The sequence below is a fragment of the Nothoprocta perdicaria genome, unplaced genomic scaffold (assembly GCF_003342845.1).
Source record: "Nothoprocta perdicaria isolate Ctin4 unplaced genomic scaffold, notPer1 scaffold_432, whole genome shotgun sequence".
Classification (NCBI taxonomy): domain Eukaryota; kingdom Metazoa; phylum Chordata; class Aves; order Tinamiformes; family Tinamidae; genus Nothoprocta; species Nothoprocta perdicaria.
Window position 1 is genome coordinate 110,325 of NW_020455680.1, and position 17,418 is coordinate 127,742.

The 17,418-nt window shown below is 39.9% G+C and overlaps 1 protein-coding gene across 6 annotated transcripts in view; it reads right to left on the reverse strand.

Moving 5' to 3' along the window:
• ELAVL2 (ELAV like RNA binding protein 2) overlaps positions 1-17,418 on the reverse strand; it is a 62,840-nt gene that overhangs the window by 44,328 nt on the left and 1,094 nt on the right. For 4 of the 6 annotated variants that reach the window (XM_026046326.1, XM_026046324.1, XM_026046323.1 and 1 more), the window contains exon 2: positions 16,013-16,132. The gene's annotated coding sequence lies outside the window, so the exon portion shown is untranslated. Of the gene's footprint in view, positions 1-922; positions 1,052-16,012; positions 16,133-17,418 lie in introns of those variants that run through there. The other 2 variants (XM_026046327.1, XM_026046322.1) reach the window with 1 other exon arrangement.

Consider the following 17,418-nt stretch of genomic DNA (forward strand, 5'->3'; position numbering starts at 1 on the left):
TAATCTGTACTGGTGCCTGGGGTTATTCCTCCCCAGGTGCAGGACCCTGCACTTGTCCTTATTGAACCTCATGAGGTTCCTCTCTGCCCAACTCTCCAGCCTGTCCAGGTCCCTCTGGAGAAGTCACCTGTGAAAGACCAAGCTTGGGCTGGAAGATCTCCAAATGCTCATTCAGCCTCTGCATTAAAAGCAAAAGCTTCCCAGCTGTTTCACTCTAAGCAGAGAGCATGCACATCAGGACTAGCTGCCTAGGGCTAAGAGTATTCCCTCTGTAACTGTAAACTAGTTAGTTTGCTGAAAAGATATCAGGAGAGCTTCGGATGGAGACTCAGGACTGCTGGCATTCACTTAAACTACAGCAAAGTTCTAGAGTATGATGTTGCAAAGACTTGAAAAAGTCAAAACCACAATGAACTCCAGGCAGATAAACCTATGAATACCAGCACAAACAGAGTTACTTTACAGAAACACCATGACATCAAGCAAAATATTGGCAGGAGGAGGAAATAGATCAGAAACATAGAAGAGATAAAACACTGAAAATAGCACCTAAACACTGAACATCTACTGTCAAGCATCATTTGGCTAATGACAATTTTCTGTACCACACAGAGGCTCATGTATAATTTGCAAAGAGCAGATTGTTGGCAACTGGGTCATCTGCTATCCTCACCTTTACTAGAAACTGACAGAGGAAAGATACCATATCTGGCCCATATGTTAAAACCATTTATTAAAGCTCCAAATTCCAGTAGATTAATAAAGATTAAATAACCCTAAGAAGCTTGAAATGGGGACAAACCAGAGAAGAAAAGCTAAAAGCAGAAAAAGACAACAATTTTTCAACCAGAACACATCCAGCAGCAGAAGGGGAAAAAAAAAAAAAGAGAAAAAACATGGAATACTGCAAATACTGCCATACCAACTCCGTGACTCAGTTCAGAGTAAGCAGCTCCCTTTCCTTGCAGACAGGTGGACACTGGCAGCACCTCACATTCAAAGCCCAATGCTCACTCCAACTCACTGATGAAAATACTAAATACTCGAGCACAGAGCTGCTCCAGCACAGAGCTGCTCAGGCAGCAGAAGCTGCCCCCACCATACAGATATCCCCAACGGTAGCTAATTTTAGCCCGTTAAGTATCACAGATTATAGAAATCACCTGGCAGCCTCCAATTTACCAGCTCCTGAGCTAATTTTTACCCTTTGCATAACAAAAAGGCAAATGGGGATTCTACAGATTTAGAGCAAAAAATACAGGTCAAATTGAAAACTCCTCATCTTTTGAACAGGGTATTTCTAGTAAGAACTCAAAACAAAAAGGCAAAAAAGCAGCCTGTAGCTTTGGCAAAAATACCTAGGACATCCAGAGCACTGATCAGCTGAGCTGTATTTATAAGTCACTTCTAATTCATTGCAGCTGCATCTAATGAACCACAGAGAAAAGCTTATTACTGCAATAAAAGCAACCCAGCTCAGAGCTCTGTTGCTGAATACTCTGCAGTTTCCCAGTACCCTGTTGGGTGTCCTCAGCATCAGCTGCTGAACCAGCTCTGTACTCCAGATCAGCATTCAGTCTTGCATTTGATAACCTCTTGGATATAGCAGAGTATCAAGCAGGTTATGTGCTGTTAGCACAGCATGGGTGTGTTTCTCAGCCCCATGAGTGCTTGCCTACTTTGCCAGCTGAAAAGCAGCTGTCCTTCTCCTGATGATGATTCATACACCTTAGAGTGATGCCAGAGTTTGTGACCAGCTGCAATGAATTTCAGCGAACAACACAAACTACTTGCAAGGGTTACCAACTTCATCCTCCCAAGGGATGGGCACAAATGCTTTAGAAACAGAGGTCAAGATATTCTGATTCCACATAAAAATACTACTTAAGTACAAAATTGTAAAAAAAAGCTCAGTATGAAATATTTACTTTTAGAAAACATCCAAATATAAGAACACCTAATCTAGATATCTGTGATATCTGTGATGAAGCAAATGCTGGGTCTTTCATCTGCTGTGATAAGAAGCCGCAAGGAAAGGGAAGGAAGCACAACAGATGCTTCAGATATTTCCTTCAGCTTCTTCCAAGATTGATTCATACACCACCAGTGCTTCAAGAAGTACTATCTGTATGGAAAGTAACTAAGATTTAAAGCTCCCCATTCACCTCTGGGAACAGGCAACACTTGTGCTGAGCCTTTTAAATCAGCTGCTGAATTCCCTGATTTGTAACAGAATTTAGCATGTAGAAAGATTCAAAAATGTGCAAAGGTGGCATTGAGGAAGGGTGAGGTAAAAAAAGTGCATTTTATCAATATGCTATTACCTGTTTGTGCCATGGGCATCACTGAGTTGTCTGAAAGTACATGTTCAAGTCAGCTTACAAAAAAATACACCCTTTGGAGAAGTTAAAAAGGAAGACAAGTAAACCAACCAAACTCCATGCTGCAAAGGACCAGGTATTTCAGGAACACGGTAAAATAAAGCACTACAAACTAACATCAGGGGAAATGTTTCCTCTAGAATCACTCCTTCAGTTCCTCCACATACCCACATAAATATCTTTTTTCTGCATACTCCTGCATAGTCAGAAGGAAAAACAGGAGTTAGGTAGTAAAACTGTCCCTCAGTAGTGATCCAGAAACTACTATAAAGTGCATGCACTTAATACTAGGAAAGTGCTACTACCATTATTTCTGATATTTAGAAGTGGTGGAGTCTCCCAACTGTCATACAAGCCTATTATGTTCTAATTTGCTTATGAAGAGTACATTTCATATTTCTCCAAAGAATCCACTAGAGTGATTAGCTACATAGACCAACCATTATTGGCAAGACTCTTCTTTGAAGCATGGAGAAGAGGTAAGACACCAGGGGCTGGAGATTTTGCCTTTACAGAGGCAGCTGGCAGAAGCAGTACAGCTTTCTCTTCTCTTTTCTCTTTCAACAGACCCTAGAAAACAGTGAAGTGGTAGATGCAGTTCAGCTGGCTGAGAGGCTTCGCTTGAGAAGCAATTGGAGGAAAGCAGTACCAATTGTTTCTCAGACTTCTGACAGCTGGATTGACTGGTCCAGAATGAAAGGCATCAGTGTGAACCGACCTGGCATATTCTGCTCACCTCTGGAAGTCAAAGGCTATGGGACTGCCTGGTCCTCTCGGCCTTCAGCAAGCATCTGCCCAACACTGCAGGACATGATTACTGGAGCCCATTAGGGAGGGAAAGGCCCATTAGGGAGGGAAAATACCTGATTGGGATGCATTAAAAGACATCCTGAGACAGGATTCAGAAAGAAATCTGCTGGGGGATCTAGGAACAGACCTCTTCTCCAAAATCTAGCTTCTTCAGATCCTGCGATGTATCAGCTCCTGTAATCACTTCAGTAACAACAACCTTCCTAAACGTGAAAGTTTTTCAAAGCTGAAATTTGCCTCACTAAAGTACTAGTCACAATATGTACGATTTATGATCAATTAAACAAGAGTTTCCAACTAGYCACAAGACAGACAGAGGCTCTATTAAACAACAAGTTAAATTTTTGTTCGTAGAAGCCAAAAATGGTTCAAAGAAGAAAGAACTGAAGGTATGAACATGAAGAGGACTTCCTACCAACATATAATATCACCAGATGCTATTAGCATTCTAACTAGATCTACACCACTGCAAGAGCATGATGCACCACACTGAATCCCTTTCATCAGGGATTTAGGTAGTGATTCATTTAGGAAAATTGTCTTTTTAAGAGACAACAGGCCACTTTCCAGCACTTCACCATGGGTTGCAAGCTGCTCGAGTTTTTCCCTTAGAAAGGTAACCTGAATGCCTGCATTAAGAAAAAGCAGAGAACATGCCTCATGACATGCTTTTGGAGTTATTCCATAAAAGATGGGCAGCATACAGACATATCTAATTCAAGTGGTTAATGATATAAACCCTAGATATGTTCAACAAATGTCTTCCTTACTCTTAGCATAACCTCTGTGGTTGAATATATCATTTTTCTCCAATTCTGGGCCTGCTTTCTTTACCCTCAGCTTTTTAGAGCAGAAGTCTTGGAGATCTCCTTCTTTGAAGATCTTTAAAACCCGCTTGGATGCAGCCCTGTGCCACGTGCTCTAGGTGACCCTGCGTGAGCAGGGGGGTTGGACTCGATGACCTCTGAGGTCCCTTCCAACCTTAAGCATTCTATGATTCTATAAGTCCAAACTGACACAAGTACACATGTGCACATACATGCACAGATGCCAAATTCAGCAGAAACAAGGTGTAGTTATTTTTAAGCATCAAAAGTTACTGAATTACAACAGATACCACTTAATGCGCCAAATCTAGAGTGTTTAAAGAAAACCACATCACATCCTGGCTCTGCTCCTAGAATCCGGCAACACGAGACATCCCCTAATTGAGGAGCTGTTTCTTCAAGCAAGTTTAACCTTTCATATGTTGGTATAAAGAATTGCACCCAGTTCTAGTGTTCTGGATTTYTAGATGGGAACCCTCTGAAAGCTTCCATTGGTGGGGAGCAAAGAAAAGCAAACCAAAGTTTAAAAATAAGTCAGTATAGGCATATGTTTATTGTACCACTTAGAAGCAGCACTTGCAGACTGCCAGCCCATCCTCAAAAATTTTKGGGGTTCAACAACAAGTTTTGACACACTATGCACACCATCACTTTATTTTTGAAGGRAAACTAATCAATATTGCCTGTCATTTTTTACTTCTCAAGGCCCAACTATATCAAGCTTCGTTTTTCCCCCATTACCACCCTGCCCCATCCCTTCAACTAAATCAGTTTTTGGAGCAAGTTTCATGTAGTAAGTTGCCGTTAGCAGCAACTGCAACTTTTATTTATGCTGATTTTATGTTTTTCAAAACAATAATGCAAACAGTGAATTAAAACCTTGTCTTTCTCCTCAGTGCGATCAGCCATATAAGACAGCATTGTTTGACAACCATGAAATTTCACATAATGAACAATCCTCAGGTCGTAACATGCTTTTTTTGAGTACAGAATAAAAAAGCACTTTGGTAATCTATTTTCTATTCTTTGCAGCAACTCAGCTCAACTGGTACACATTGCAGAGTTTTGGCACAGAATAAAGTTATTTAAACACTGACAGCTACACACAGCCCAAAACAGATGGCCAATTCTCTAACGAGTTTAAGAATTATGAGAAAGATTCATGCAAATCTGAATGTGCTTACTAGAGTTTTTTCTTCTTTCATCCTGTAAGCCTTGGAAATGAATAAACCTGTCTATTGCAGTTATTCTTGTGAAGCTATAGGTCTAGTAGGGATCTTCTGTCTTCTCTATCAGTCTTATATTCAGCTTGTCTTCTACCTTTTCACAAACATCATCTATTATGTAAACAGATGCCAGACATCTGCTATTTCTTTTATTTCTTAACAAAATGAATTCAGAACACATTAAAAAGCACAGTTCTTATCTGTATGTAAGGACATCATTGAAGAGTAATTGCCCAAAGAACTGTGTTTCAGCTGACAAAACTGAATCAGTTACTGTCCAAGGCACTTCAGTCTTGTTCGAATCTTGCCGTAGAAACAGTGGTTCTAGCTGAAAAACTTCAGGTCAAAGAATTAACGGATTAACTCTTGTTATTTTGCTCCAGTGACTTAAAAGCTACCAAGGACTTAGAGCATCTCCTGCAAGTTCTTGCCGAAATAAAGAGGTAATTCCAAACGTTGCACTTTGGTTACTACACCAGTTTCTTCCACAGGCCTTTCCGAGCCAAAATGAAATGGTTTTACAGACAAGACGCTGCAGACAACTAGTAAATCTCTTTGCTAAGCTTAAAACTTAAGTGATAAAGCTTTTAGTGCTATCATTACTATTTTTATCCTTTAGTCCAGAAATTAACCACAAATTAGGGTAAAGAAGTGTTTTAGAATTTGTCAACAATAAGATAATGTTGCTAGAGAGCTCACTCAGAAGACTAAATGATAAAAAAAGTCTAAAACAGCTCTTATTACAAGTAAATGATTTGTCTTCAACATATTATGTAACTTTTTCTTGGTAAATCATTTCAGAGACAGAAAACCATCATCTAGCAGCCTTAATGAAAAGCTAACAAACATGAGGAGTAAACACTTCAAACAAACAAAAAAAGTAAGGGCTGGCATGCAATTAAAATTTCCAGGAACCACATTAAAAGTGAAGGTTTCTTCCACTGGCTTTCAGTTCAAATACCAATCTGCTCTCTTTAAATATGAAGAGGCTGTTTCCACTAAGTTTCAATAAAATGCAAACAGTCCTCTCCTGCAACATGGGTCAAAATAAAACTTGGAAGATTATGCGTGGGTGGAAAAAATAACAACGTAGAAAACTTTCTAAGAACTCCACAAAACTTCATACAGATCAGTGAAACCTTCSACCTCGCTCCCTGACAAGCTTTCAATTTGAGACTGAGGAACAAGGAGAASACACTTGGGACACTCATCCTACAATTATGTGCCTTTCTGGCTAAGAAGAACAGCTGCTGATCCATCTCTCCCTTCCCACTTCCTGCCACAAACTGACCATCTTAAGAGCCATGAGGAACATCTTAAAAGCAGGAGATTTCTCAGGAAAAAAGACTTTTAAGACAAAGTCGTAACAAGGTAGAGCACAYGAATTTGAACCTAAGGCATGCAAGCTAGGTTTGGAAAAGTGGACAAGATTTCATGTTTCAGAAGCAAGCTACCCCTGACAGCACACAAGTGGTAAGCATCGTATTAGATAATCCATATTTGCTCTTTAAGCTTAGGGCTGAAAAAATATATTTATCAATCTAGCAMGTCAAAGATAACCGAGGAAGGACTATCTAGAGGGAGGAAGTTTTAAGAGAGATTTACTCTTTAATAGTTGAAGAAACTATTGTGGCAAATTCAAAACCACAAACTAAGCTATTGTAAGTTATGTAATGGATACTTCAAAATTGGATTCTGCAGCCTCCAAAACAGTAACTCCTACAAACCCACGGACAACATATCTAACAAGCATTGTTTTCCTCCCCCAAGCATAGAGACCAACAACTATTCCCAGCATACATACAGAAATGAGGGCAAGACCCAACTCTACGCAATGCCTTAGGTTTCAAAAATTCTGGATAATGACACATCCTTTTGATATATCAAATACTGTGATATGCACAGCATTAACATTTGTACTGCAGAGTCTGCTTCCTTGAGGCTTTCTCTGACAGCTTTCTTACCGACTGGGAGACAGACAAGATGTGTCAAAGCCTTAACAGCTGCTTCAGAGCAGAATCCTCCAGTGTTCAGCAATAGCATGCACAAGCATTAGGGCAGGAAAGATCACAGAATCACACTTAGAAATGGGMCAAAGCAAAAGAAAATCCCCTTGAACAGCAAACTTGCACAATGGTTCAAGGAATAGTTATCCCCACTTTCCTGTGTTTCATGGGTATTTTCCCCATCAAAGCACCAAGTATTACCAAAATAAATCTTTACCAAGCAGAGACTCAGCTGATACCCCCGAAAGCACAAAGTTTTACAGCTGCGTTATACTCCAGTAATTTTTCTTTCCAGCCTATTTAATCTATTCTTGCCTGGAGCACTCCTTAGACTATTGAGCATACCTGGAGTCTACTGCAACACCATCTGCAGTGCTGTGCCATTCAAGCACCTCCAAATGCAGTTCGCTGTCAATAGTGTTGCACTGTTTCCCTCCTGAACCTGATAAGGATGGATGCCTCACTGAAAAGTTTCCTAACATTTTTTCCACATTCTGAAGGAGGATGTGACTGAATGAGAGACATATTACTCGAGTTAGACATCTGCTCCTCATTAACTGTACCAGAGTCAACTTGGCTTTCAASAAATGCTTGTTCCAAAGCACAAAAGTCTGCCTGTTCAGCAGAGCCATAACTAGAACAATTAGCTGTTCAACAATTAATTGTTGAACAATATAAATACTTTTCTGTTTTCTTCAAATTCAGTTAGTGAAGAGAATATGARGGAAGTTAGGCAAACAAACATAGGCACACCATATCAAATACAAAGTAGATACAAAGAGCCAGATTCTTAAGTCAGCTTGTTATTCAATRGTCCTAGTTTGTCAATGTAGTGCAGGATTTTCAAGTGCAACATATATTTATGTGCCAACTGGGGCACAGCAGAAACACTGAACTGGTCAACATTATTACTGTTGCATAACCAGTGGCCCCAGGGTCTTTTTCTTATTTATTTTTTAAAGTCCTATAGGTGTCTTGGATGAAGACAAGGAAGGAGAAAGGAAGAAGGTTCTTCTTCTTCAAGGAAGAAGAAACCTGCAATAAGAATCAGCACTTACCAAAAGCAACTATTCACAACTGGCCAGACCTGCTTCCAGACACTCCATACTGTCAAGCAAGCAACAATGACAAAAAAGAGCACAGGTTTCACTCCATGGCTTGCCTTTTATAAATGCAAAGTCTACATGAAAAAAATGATGAGAGCTAAGATTTCATTAATATTAATTAATAAATAAACATTAATGATAGTAGCTGTTGCTAATGGATAAAAAGAAACACAAGATTGCCCACAGCTTTGTTCCCCACTGTCTGTAACTGCATGTTCACTGGCAGGAGGTCCCGCAGATCAGTGTGGCTACCCTCAAGTTCTCTTCTATATATAAATATATTTTTATATATATAAAAATATATATGCTTTTTATATATATTTATATATATAAATAGACTGAGTGGGATGGATTGGTGTCGAAGTGGGTGTTCATGTATGTATGTACAAACGTAAGTCTAGGTTAATGCATCATCTCTATGGGTTTTACTGATAAGCAGCAGCATTGCCGAAGGTTTTARGGGTACCTAGACTTAGCTTGAGCAAGTTTAATTGTTTAGTTTCATAATGAGGGAAAACAAAAACAAAAAAAAACCCCACATGTTAATTAGCTATCAAAAAGCAGTGCTCTGGTTACATCCACAGAGCACAGCAAACCCCAGGCAAAGCAGTTCAAGGGAAACACACTGCAGACAACTATGCTGATGTGAAGGGAGCTTTGAGAGGGAGAGACTCAAAGGCTACCAGCTGCTCACAGGTAGGAAATTCCTAATGCTGGTCTCTTTTATTAAACTTMAGATGCTATCCTGGTTCACTCCAGAACCTGACCTTGCAAAGAGGCTCCTTTTTATTAAGTTACAAAGGCTGTTAAAATTTACTGGTCTTAACCTATGTATGAGAAAGGCTTCTTAAAAAATGGTGACAAAGCGTTCTTTTTTTGACTTTCACTTGAAATCTCAAACCCAGGCTGTGTCTGCAGGTAGCATCTAACACTGAGGCAGAAGTTAGTACAGCAGAGCAAAGATGAACATCAGTTTGTAAAGCAAGGATTATATAGGGCAAATCACGAGAGATTCAGTTGCTCTGGAAGGACTTTTCCACACTCCATTTCCATTTCTTCATTCCAGACTTGAAGCCTCCTTACTGTGAGTTCTTATGACTAGATCCAGTAGCCTGGTAAGAACAGAACTCCAAAACCACCAATCCAATGTTCCCTTTACACAGCTGGACTTCACTAATCTTCTGCCTGCCTTATTCAACTCAGATGCACCAAAAYTGTTCACAGGACCAAGTCCATTTTATTGGAAACAACTAATTTTAGATTAAAACAACTCATTTTAGAAACAAAGATCTAGTTACACTKTGGAGTCCAAGATAACAAAATGCTACATTTTAACACTATTTCCACAACTGTTGGTAGTACAAGGCCCACATGAACAGTTTTAGAACCAGCAATTTTCTCATTTTAAACAGATTCATTTCTTACTCATCTTCCAAGACCTCTTTTGACCCTGAAGATCTGACATGGCCATAGAGCACCGCAGACCATTTGGGACTGTCAGCACAGATGAAACCAAACAGCTAAGTGGAATGACTGCCGATAGGCCATTATGGTGGAATGCACTGGGAAGTGCAGTTTAGGATCCCTATTTTTAGATGCCTTTAGGGACCAATCACATGACAGGTGAACTCCACTCAGAGGATGGTGTCTGTGAAAAGCACATTCATATCAAGGCACGGAGAAGCTGAAGTCCAACAATGGATCTAAAATAAAGCCAAGTTCTCAAATTTTSCATAATTCTCCAAGTATCTATGTATTTTTCCCTGCAAGACCACCACTGCACGTCAAACAGAAGAGATCAGGAAGGGCTGTTCAAACATCCTACTCTTTCTTCCCTTCTTCTATCTGCCTAACAAGAGGGTGTAAATGTGAAAGAAGGATAGCCTTTGTTAATATATCTGAGCCAAATGCAATATTGCTAGTATTTGCTAGAAGTCTTTCTCCCCGCTTCTGTTGCCTTTCATGCTCAGGGAATTTCTTCACTACACCTCCGCATCCTAACCCTCCCGAGAGCAGACAGTGCCATGTAACAGAGTACATGAAATGGGCAGTGAGGACGGTGTGCCCACAAACATGCTGCAGCCAGTTTGGCCGTGCTCTGTTGCCACACGAACAGCATACCTCTTCTGCTCCCCCCTGGAAGCAGAGGGGAAACACCAACAGCAGAGGGGAGACACCAACAGCATCACTGTCAGAAGCAAATAGCTTCAGACAACGTTTCAGTATTTTTGATTTGTTATACAGGTGTGTCCTTAGAACCTGCAAATACTGCATGGCAACCTGCCCTTTGTTTCCTCTATTCAAGTTACCACTTAAGTGCATGATACCACAGTCACTTCCACCACAAGTTAAATTGGGCAAGGTAGAGAATGTTACAGTTCAGGAAACTAGAAAGGGAGAACTATTACTTATGGAAGAACAGGGATATAGAAGTCTTATCAACTAATAGAAACCAGATTTATATTGTGTTGATACAGAAATAGGTTTAATCCCATCACCACAACCACCTTTAGTCTTCTGACTCTGGTTAGTTTTACCATTTTCTCCCTTACTGCACCAAAAGGTATCCTAAAAATATAGATATTAACCAATCCAAGTYGTTCTAAGCCACAGGACATTTTGGGACCAAGCTCTGAAACAGACCAAGTCAAAGCTTCAATGCATTTTCCTAGAAGTGTGCCCAAAATCCCATTTGCCAAGTGGACCAGAGCTAACATACTGAGGATAGAGACAAGCCAACCCTTGAAGCAAGGCAGGAGCAACAGTTCCCAGCAGTTTCTGCCTGGCACACAGGCAGGCTGGGTCAGTAGTGGCTGGAGCTCCCCACACTGCAGTACATCTTCCAGCCAAAGGGCATCACTAACACACCTCCACGCTTGGTCACACAACCCTTATTCGGCCCAAAGACATCTACAGGGACAGCAGAAAAGGCTTCTGGCAGCCAGTACTCATACATGAGTCCATTTCAGAACAGTTACATCATCTGAGCTCTAACAGTGCCCTGAAGACCACTTTAAAACCTGAAGATGAAGCCTCTTTTTCCCTAGGCTGCTCCCCACGAGCAAAACAACTTTCAACATATCACAGTATTTATGTTTTGATTAGCGGAATTTACATCAAAAAACACTCAACCAAGTTCTTTTCCCTCAAGAGGACTATACCATGCAGTCCCTCAGTATTAGGAAACACTTGCATCASTACTAATATTTGTGATGAAGTTTAGGAAAAAAAATGTTAATTATTAGATTACGTAAATTGAAGTGTAGAGTAAATCCAGGAGTGCTGCCCACATAGCAAATAAACAGCTAATACTGGTGTCTGCTATCCCAAATGACTATAGTCTAAAAGATAAGCAAGACGGAAACTCGTCAAAGATTTATTACTACTGTTAAGAAGTGCAAAGGACTAAATTTCACTTTGAAAATCACTTTGAAGAGCAACCAGTCTCATACTGGGCTGGCATTTGTGGTTATTAAATTACTATAGGTTGCCTCTGTCAGCTTCATCTCTAAGCAGAGTTTATGTGACATTAGACTGGAAGCTTCAGCACATCTTTCAATTGAATGACCTCTTAAGGGTACAGCTAACAAAGCAGAAATATCATTCTGATACCTTCAGCTCACCCTGGATTGTCCCTCCAATCCTCTGTTCTGCTTTTTTATCCTGCTTAGATATGACAAAGGTCAAACCTACTGGCAAAAAGGAAGCGATCTTTCAACTGTGCTATGAATGTTGAATATAGGAGAAAAGCCCTTCATATATAACACTATGAATGCACAACTTTCAGCCTCTTCAAATTCTACTTATTCTTTATAATTCCTTTGGGGAGACCATATTTCACAAACCCAGAGGAGACACAGACCTAAATTTTGAAGCCTTTAGCAGCCACCACGGCTATCTCCATTTCTGATGCACAGTTCTGCTCAGTGAAATGAGTCTGGCTACCAGCATCTTGCCTACTTTTTAAAAATATACTGACAAGCTGAGATTGCCTTTAAGCCACCAATTAGCAGTGCTATGTTAGCATACCAGAGAAGGCATTCAGTTCACCTTTGTGGAGCCCACAGGGGGAATAGCATTACTTCAATATGAAATTCCTGGTTGGAGAAACAGTAGATGTGCCTGCAAGCCAGAACAGAGTACTCCAACTCCTTGAATCCCTTTCAGATTTACAAAAGTGGCAGTGTTGRAACAACTCCCGTGTATGCTGGTTGTCAGTGACTCTGTTCAACCATGGAGTAACTTTATCTGAACGTCCTGAAAATGTGTCCTAACTCCTCTCAGCCCTCTTCCAGTCCAGGCTTCATGAAAGGAAGCCCAAGGCATCTCCTCCTTCAAGCTCTCACTTCAAGCTCTTGCAGCCTCCGCTTTTCTTACAAAAATCCAGGTGGCTAACACAACTATAGCAATTGCTCAAAATGGCTAAGATTTTAAATATGTCTCTTATTTCAGCCAGCCGAGYGCTATAAAGGAAGGAAAAGTACTTTGCTGAGCTGAAGTACCCTGGTATGACCCTGATAACAGAGAAATCCTCAGCTGAAGCATAGTAAGAGTGAAGAAGAAAAGTTTTTTCAGAGTATTTTGGCTTTGAGTCTGAAAATTACAGCATTAAGACTGAAGTCGTTCATTTTTGTTCTTCTCCACTCAGGAGAGAAAAAGATTTTCCCTTGGGAAGGATTTTCTTCTCTCCTACCTTTCCAAATCCRGAATGCCAGGTAGCCCAGACAAGCCTGATTTATTTCCTCAGGAGCAACAGCTATTGACTGCTTTGCCACGCTCTCCTCAGCATCCATCAAGTCACAACTGCTGGTCCCARGAGTCCTCCTCTCCCTCACCTCCCTGCAAGACACCAGCTTCTGCAGGCGTCCCTATGGAGGCTGACACAAGATGATTGAAAGACAAGGCACAATCAAACCCACCCTTACRAGGCTTTACCCTTCAAGCTTCGGATGCAGAAGTATAGAGAGTTTCCTCCTCAGCAAAATAAAACAAGTGAAAGGAGAAAAAAATACTTCTAAACTTCCTTGTATCTGCAAGCAAGTAAGTTAAGAGCCTGCTTCGTATTTCTGAAGGCAAACAGGCTTATTAGCCCCTCTACTCTAGCAGTAGTATATCATTACTTAGCTCTCGCCTATYCAGCCTGTGCTACATCCATTTCTGAGACAATAATTAGCAGAAGAGGCTCAGGCTCAGTACTATGGATTAAGTTCTGTTGTCACTGAGGAACTGTAAATGGGAAACAGCTCCTCAGGGAATATTTTCTTTGACCCAGTAGCTAGCAGGCTGGTCAGATGCTTTTTGGTAYCAGAAAGCATAGCAAACGTTTGCAACTTCTAATTGGCTTAGGACTACAGAGCCTAAGCATGCAAATTAAGTCCATCCTGTTCAAACGAGGCTAAGAAAACACAGAAGTGACACACTTACCAGAATGAAGGACTAATTTAGGAGCTGAGGACACAAATAACAACCCCTCTATCCACTTACAAAAAAAAAAAAAAAAAAAAAGAAAAAAAAAAGGTTGCAAGGTATTTAAAGTCTTATGTGCTTTAAAAGATGCCTCCAGAAATTGAGCAGCTTTACCAGTTCTGAAATACAGGTCACTGACACTTATCCATGTTCTTATCTTGTATGCATCTAAGTCAGATACTGAAATATTGTAGACTTAGCAAACAGTTGTATATTTTAAGATATCATTACTCCTATTCCCACTTAATCCTGCTGTACAGCTCCTATACCATTCCATATAGGATTATCCTCCACTTCGAGTTTGTGCATATTACACATGACTACTACCATCTGCATTTCAATTGTACAAACTGCCTTAGCACTGTTGTATGAAGTCCAGATACCACGGCACTGATCTAAGTGTACTATACAAAGTCTTGCATACATATACTTCAATTCGGTGGAAATTTACTCAGTTGGCTTGCTATGATATAAACATATAATTATGAATATATGTCTATGTTTTTTTTTTCCTATTAGCCTAAAAGGCAGATTTTAAGGCAGATATATGCAGATAAAGGCAACACAACCTCCTCAGATAAACAAACCATGAAAACAGCTATAAAAGTTTTAAAAGGGACAGGTCAACACAATTAAACAAACAGGAGAACAGTCAACTGGTCATTAATACTCATACCAGACCATCTGAGCAATCACTAGTATCAGCCATTATAATCTTGGCATATAGTAACATTACCCAAGACTGTTATAAGCAAAGTGTAAGTTGAAGTTGAAATTGCACAGTTAATTTTTAAAGTCAGCAAAAGGAAAAGGTTCCTACAGAAGTATCAGTTCATCTTCAGTTCTCATGTGTATGTGTTCCTCTGAGCAAGGAGACTGGTGCATTTGTTCACTCCAGGCAATAAAGATATGCAATTTCACATAATTAGCATTGCTTCAGGAACCCTTAACATCTTGTTTCACAGCTAAAACATATAACTCTTACTACACCTGACAATATGCGATCAGTGTTTCTAAGACATGGCAGAGAGGTAAAGAGCATATCTGGAAAGGCAGAGGGAAAYAGTTTGTATTTCTGGTACAGCCAACTGCTTCTAGACTACAACAACCTCTCCTCCTGCAAGAGCTACTTCTTAAAGAACGGATTTATTAAACTCTAAAGTCCCCTAACATTATTTAGCTTTTGCAGAAGATCCTTTTCAGACATTTTATACAGATAGCCCATGTCATACTCTCCAGCCACCATTCCATTCACATTTAGCTGTGCAAGAAGCCTCTGAAGCAAAAAAAAAAAAAAAAAGAGGAAAAAAAAAGACAAATCCCACACAGCTCCAACCTAGTCATAATTCAGCAAGAGAGAGATCCTTGACCAGCAGAACTGTATCCAAAACCATACATGAAGTCTCCTTCATAAGACAGCAAATTTATACTCTTCTACTCTTAAACTCCACTGGCACAGAAGCATCTCAGTACAAGAGGACTGCTCCGTATGAAAGTGTTCGTTATCAAAAGACAAGCATGACTCCACATTTAATTTTCTCTCCGCTTGTTCAACAGTTGCTGAGAAAAAAATTACATAGAACTTGCTCAGTGAGCCTACAATTCTCTCTTTGCCTATCGACATTTTAACCATGGATGCACACCATCGTGCATTAGTACATCACGCTTAACGGTTTAGCGATATGCATGCAAAAAAAACAGTTTAAAAATCTTAGTGATCTTGTATAGTTCACTTTGTTTACGATTTAGAGTGCCTTTCAGAACTGTTTTTTTGACAAGATTAGGAATAGCAGCTTTAGGTTCTAGATTCAATTTTGTGGCACAACTAAAGGCATTTAAAAAAACAGAAGAGGGGTTAAAGTCATTACTAAGCCCATTTCTTCACTAATGAGCAAATGTCTGTCTTTCATAYATGTAGAAAAGGCAATCAGAAGTATATGGTGTTTTAAAATTATGACCTTAGTTGTCTCTCTTTTTGGAGATGGACAGAAGACAGCTTCTAGCACATACTGCATGTAAGGGAATTGCCAGATATCTGAAGAGATTTCTCAGCTTGTTATTAGACAGCAAGATCCCTAGATACAGTAATAACATATAAATATACATATATATATATAAAACAAACTTAAGAACTAAGAAAACCTTATTCTCTACAAATGCAATATGTAAACTGTAGCATTTGCCTCTTACCTTTAACTAATTACGTTTGCTGGTTCAAGGCTGGAGATGAATGGTAGATACAGAAAAAGTAAGTGAATTCCAAGATCTTGCTCTGCCTTGAAACTGGATTGGTGCATATGAAATTTAATGCTGATGGATGAATAGAGAGAGTCACAACATTAGTTTTTCAGCACTTCAAGATGACRAAGTGGATGGCAATGAAACAAGAACACTGTTACAAGACAAGATGTGAACACTGTGAAGCTATTTTTGCTACTACCCGTTCTTCTATGCATTACCCATTTCAGTTCAATTGTTATGCACGTGCATGCCAAAAGGGATCACAGAATCATGATGATCCAGAAAAATCTCAATAACCCAAATCATCTTTCCCACTGCCACTACAACCCTCTCCCTTCAGGTGCCTGGTTCTTCAGTCCCATTCCTCCCAAGGACATCCCTAAGGAATTCCTTCTCCTCTTGCTTCCCTACCAATGCATGCATTTCTGTTAGCATCATCCAGGGCAGTGTCACAAGAAGCTTARCTACCTATATATTTAAATGACTGCATGTGCCTTATCAGCTCCATGAGCCACTGAAAATTAACCAGTTGTCCAGCACATTGTTCCAGAGCTGATGAACAAAAAAAAAAAAAGGGGGGGGGGCCTGCTTTTTGATATTTTAAGAATCTTAGTAGACCAGAGGAAACATTCAAAATAATTTAAAACATTTAAAATGTTGATAAAAACAGTAAAAACAGAGGAGCATTGGGCATGCACTCCATGAATCTACCATCACCCCAATGATTCTGGCTTCATTTAAACTATTTGAGTCACAACATATAAAAAGTCAAGGTCATAAGGCTCAATACATTGGACAAAAGTCATAAGGCTCAATACACTGAGCAAAACCCCCTGCCCTTCACCCAATACTTTATTTCCCACATGCAACAGCCTTTGCACCAAGCCTAAACAAKAATCATTACTATTTCTTGGAGGCACTTAAGAATTTCAATATCAGAARAGAGTTACGGCAGATTTCATAGAGCATATGTATGCACACTTCATATTATATTACCATTAGCCTTTCTATAATTTGACATAAAACCCAAACCCACTGTACTCTCTGCAAAGGTCAACCACCATACAGTGCTAAACACAGCCATATCAAGCACCACAAAACCAGCTTCCCCCCCAGCCTTGACTTAGTTGTAAGTTTTCGTACTTCGAATGTATCTGCTGCTGACCTTGAAATCAAAGGCACACAAACCAAAGAGGCCCCTTGCACATATTAAGGCACCTGAGGGAATCTCAGCCTCATCCTGGCAATTTAGCTAGGAGAAGATCACTTAAAGCAGATGTATCTGCATCCCTCTGCCCTGCCTTCTCTCATGATGTACTCCAGGCAACACATGAGAAAACTTTAGTATATCAATG